This window comes from Pistacia vera, unplaced genomic scaffold (genome assembly GCF_008641045.1).
Source record: "Pistacia vera cultivar Batoury unplaced genomic scaffold, PisVer_v2 Contig575, whole genome shotgun sequence".
Lineage (NCBI taxonomy): Eukaryota > Viridiplantae > Streptophyta > Magnoliopsida > Sapindales > Anacardiaceae > Pistacia > Pistacia vera.
Window position 1 is genome coordinate 441,617 of NW_022196418.1, and position 4,716 is coordinate 446,332.

The window sequence follows — 4,716 nt, forward strand, 5'->3', positions numbered from 1 at the left end:
TGATGACTGTACAAGGATGACTTGGATATGTATAATGAAATCCAAAGAGGAGGTTAATTTTTTGTTTCAGAGATTTCACAAAATGGTTCATACGCAGTATAATGCATAGGTTCAATCCTCCGAAGTGACAATGGAGGAGAATATCAAAGTTTAGATCTTCAACAATACTTGGCAACACATGGTATCATTCATCAGACTACTCGTCCCAACACACCCCAAAAAAATGGTGTTGTTGAGCGAAAAAAATCGGCACTTATTGGAGGTCGTTTATGCCTCATTAATAGAAGCTCACATGTCATTATCTTTTTTGGAAACACTTACTTCTGCAACCTACCTAATCAATTAGGTACCCCCTAGTTTTATTGGGTTCCAAACACCTTTTTCAGGCTGTTGTTTTCCATGAAGAATTGATGTATTTTTCTTCTAAGTCTGAACTTCAAGAGGAGTATTGTTAGGAAGAAATTCATACTCTTAACTATGCTATTCAAGATGTTGTTCAAGATGTGGAAGACTATGAGTCATAGACCAGACATGTTGACAAGAAGATGAAGTGGATGATGAAAATGTAGAGTGGTATCAAACCCATCCGTAGAAACTTCTCAGTCTGAGTCTCTTACTTCTGGTATGTCACAACCATCATTTGAGAATGTTCATGCTTTAGAGTTTGAACCAATTAAGTCTAAACCAATTAGGAAACAGTTACCACCATAGAGTACTGGAGGAATTCCTAACCAACATACAAACTTAAGCTATCTAGTAAGATCAAATACCCCATGAGTCATTATGTGTCTAACCATCATTTGTCAGAGTCAAATCTATCATTTGTGAATCAATTATTTATTGTATCTATTTCTAACAGTGTGCAGGAAGCCTTATCTTATCCAAAATGGAAAGCTACAATGAATGAAAAGATGAAATCATTATAGAAGAATGAGACTTAGGAACTTGTTGATCGTCCACCAAGAAAGAAGATTGTTGGATGTTGATGGATTTACATTGTGAAGTATAAAGTCGATGGTACGATCGAACAATTTAAATCAAGACTAATAGCAAAAGGATACACCCAAACTCATGGGATAGACTATACAAAGACATTTGCACCCGTAGCCAAAATGAACATAGTACGCGTCTTGTTATCTTTGGCTGCAAACCTAGATTGGTCGTTACAGCAGTTCGATGTGAAAAATGCTTTCCTACATGAAGAATTATCTGAAGAGATCTACATGGATCCTCCACCAGGATGTATTTTACTAGGGAAACATAGCCAAAAGGTATGTAAGTTAAAGAAGTCATTGTATGGGTTAAAACAATCTCCGAGGGCATGGCTTGGGAGGTTCACCAAGGCTCTGATATTTTTTGGCTACCATCAAAACAATTCAGATCACACATTGTTCCTTAAAAAACAAGTAAAGATCACTGCACTTATTGTATTGTGGATAATATGGTGGTGACAGGAAATGATCAAGAAGAAATAAAAGCTCTGCAAAAGTGCTTGTCAGAAGAGTTCGAGATGAAAGACATAGGTTCTTTGAAATATTTTCTCAGAATCGAAGTGTCTTGATCTAACGAAGGTATCTTTCTATCACAAAGAAAGTATGTCTTAGACGTACTGCAGGAAACTGGTATGTCAGCATGTCAACCAACTAATACACCAATCGAAGAAGGTTTGAAATTAGGAGTCGAAATTGATCAAGTACCAGTTGACAAAAGGAGATACCAGAGACTTGCGGGAAGATTGATGTACTTATCTCATACTAGGCCAGATCTTGCTTATGCATTGAGTATAGTCAATCAGTTCATGCATAATCTTAGAGAATAACATATGAACGCACTTACTCGCATCTTGAGGTATTTAAAACATGCTCCTGGAAAGGGAATCCTATTTACTAAAAATAAGGACTACCAAAATGTGAATGCATATACTGATGCTGATTAAGCTGGAGCAGTGGATGATAAACGATCTACTTCTGGTTATTTCACTTTTGTATGTGGTAATCTAGTCACGTGGAGAAGCAAAAAATAAAATGTTATGGCACGCTCAAGCGCCGAAGCAGAATTTAAAGGAATGGCACTTGGGATTTGTGAAGCTTTGTAGCTAAGATTTCTCCTACAAGATTTGGGCTATCAACCAATCCAGTTATATTGTGACAATAAAGCAGTATGTGATATTGCTCACAATCCAGTTCAACATGATCGAACGAAGCATGTTAAAGTAGATAAATTTTTCATCAAAGAAAAACTGGATGAAAAGATTATTGAATTGCCCAAGATTCGATCAGAGGATCAACTAGCCAATATTCTTACCAAGGTTGTCTCCAAACGTATTTTCTCACAAGTTTTAGACAAGTTGAGCATATGTGACATCTATGCACCAACTTGAGGGGGAGTGTTAAGATTTACTGAATATTTCCTAAACATATCGTAATCTCCTAATTTTGTTAGTTTTATGATACTCATAATATATTTGATATTCTATAATCTTCTAATTATGTTGGTATATTGTAATTGACATAATTAGGAGATTTTGTATATTATATTCTACCTATATAAAACCTGTAACTATGTGATACGTTTACAAGTCCTAAAACACTTGTAAACATGAGTGGACAAGGAATTACAAGTCCTAAAACACTTGTTAATTCGGTTGAATCAAAGAATTTCATTCCAAGTCCTAAAACACTTGGATTGTGGAGTGTGGAAAGCATTGGAGGAGATGTATTATTAGTATTGGTTGTTGGATTTCTGTTGCTTCTTCAGGAGCTTCTTGCACCAGTGGTTACAACTTTTCTGTTTTGACCTTCAACAAGTTGCTGCTTCGTTCTACAGAGGGTTGCTTTATATCAGCAGGTGGCTTCTTGTCATCAGTTTGTTGTTGTTGTTGTCGAGCAAATGTAGAAGAAGTGGAAGGTTTAGTAGAAACAGAACTGCGTTTACAACAGACAATAATAGGAGTAGATTGTTTATGTTTAGCAAGCAATGAATCAGATCTTTCAAGGTGGGGTTTCAACTGTGGTGGTAATGGAGTAGAAGCAGAAGCAGCAGGAGCAGGTGGTAGTAGTGGGTCTTGTGAAGAATCAGACTTGTAATTTTCTTTCTTAATCTCATTAGAGAAAAGATTACGAAGCTGAAAAAACACTCAGACTTGATATTTTGCAATTTTTGTTAGGCTTTTGTTATGGGCATATATGTAAATTTATCATTTTAAAAAACTGTCAGAACGCTAGAAAATAAACTCTCAAGTACATATTGAGTGTTTTAAAAACCGCTACTAAAAACCCCTCAAAATCGCTACGGTGGTTTACCCTCAAAACCTCTACGATAGTTTACCCTCATAACCGCTACCATAAAACTCCCAAGCAGACTATAAGGCTATGATTCAGCGTTAGAAAATTGTTAGAGGGGTTTTGGTCATGGGAACGTGGGATTACTAGATTATGTCATCTTATATTACTTGATTACCACGTTTGGTTGTCAAGTAATATAAAATTTCGGTAATCTTCAAATACTAATAGTAGTTACTGTTGGTAATATTTGAGATAATCTGATTAATTCTATTTTCTTACGTATGGTAAGATCACCAAGGTAATTTTTTTTGTTACAATTCTATCTCTTATTAATAAAATTTTAGGACAATAATGCTCTTATTTTTAAATTTATTTACATGAATATTGTTTTTACTATTTCACCCCAATTAATTAACTTTTTTGACAAAATTACTCTTGAATTCAAAACAAATTATAGCCCACCCAAGCCACCACCCCCACCCACCTGCCGCCGACAACCACCGCCATAGCTAGCCGTCACCGTAAAGGCGCACGAAAGGCCGAAAATGGCCATCATGCGTCGATATGGCCATTTTCGGCCAGAAATGGCCAGATCATGACAAATCTAGCTGTTAACAACCAGATCCGTCGATTTGACCGTTGACGGCCAAATTGATGGTCGTTAACGATCATGTCTATAGCCATTAATGGTCAAATCTGTCACGATTTGGCCGATGACGGCCAAATTGATGGCCATTAACAGCTATAGACGTGGTCATTGACGACCATCAATCTAGCCGTCAATGGCCAAATCAACGGATCTAGCCGTCAACGGATAGATCTATCACAATCTGGCCATTTCCGACCAGATCTCTTACCAAAATGGTCATACAACACACGGAGACCATTTGCTGCCTTTCGCGCGCCGTTAAGTTGCCAACGACCGACAATGGCTAGATTGTTGGGGGTGCTTTGTTGATTTTTCAAACTTTTATTATGGAATTGTTCTTGCCAAGTTTTTAAATGTAGAGGGGTTACAATAATCCAAATAATAATCAATATTAAAATATAATATAATAATAATATTTAATTAAAAGACAATTTAATAATTTAAATAATATACCCACTAATTTGTTCCTCCCAACCAAACATATTAATAAAACATACTCATTAATTTATTCTAATTAACCAAACACATTTTCTTAAAGATTCTCAATAATCTTCAAGATAATCTAACTTTCCAGTAATCCAACATTCTCAGTATTCAACATTCTCTAAACCAAACACATCCTTAATGATATTTGCATAAATCACAAAAGAAAATCATGGCGAAAACTTGCTTAAATGCTAAGTAAAAAACTTGTTGACGTAATGCATGAACTTAATTTCGAGAAATGATAGGCTTACAAAGAAGAATACAAAGAAAAACATACAAAAACAAATCATACCCTTA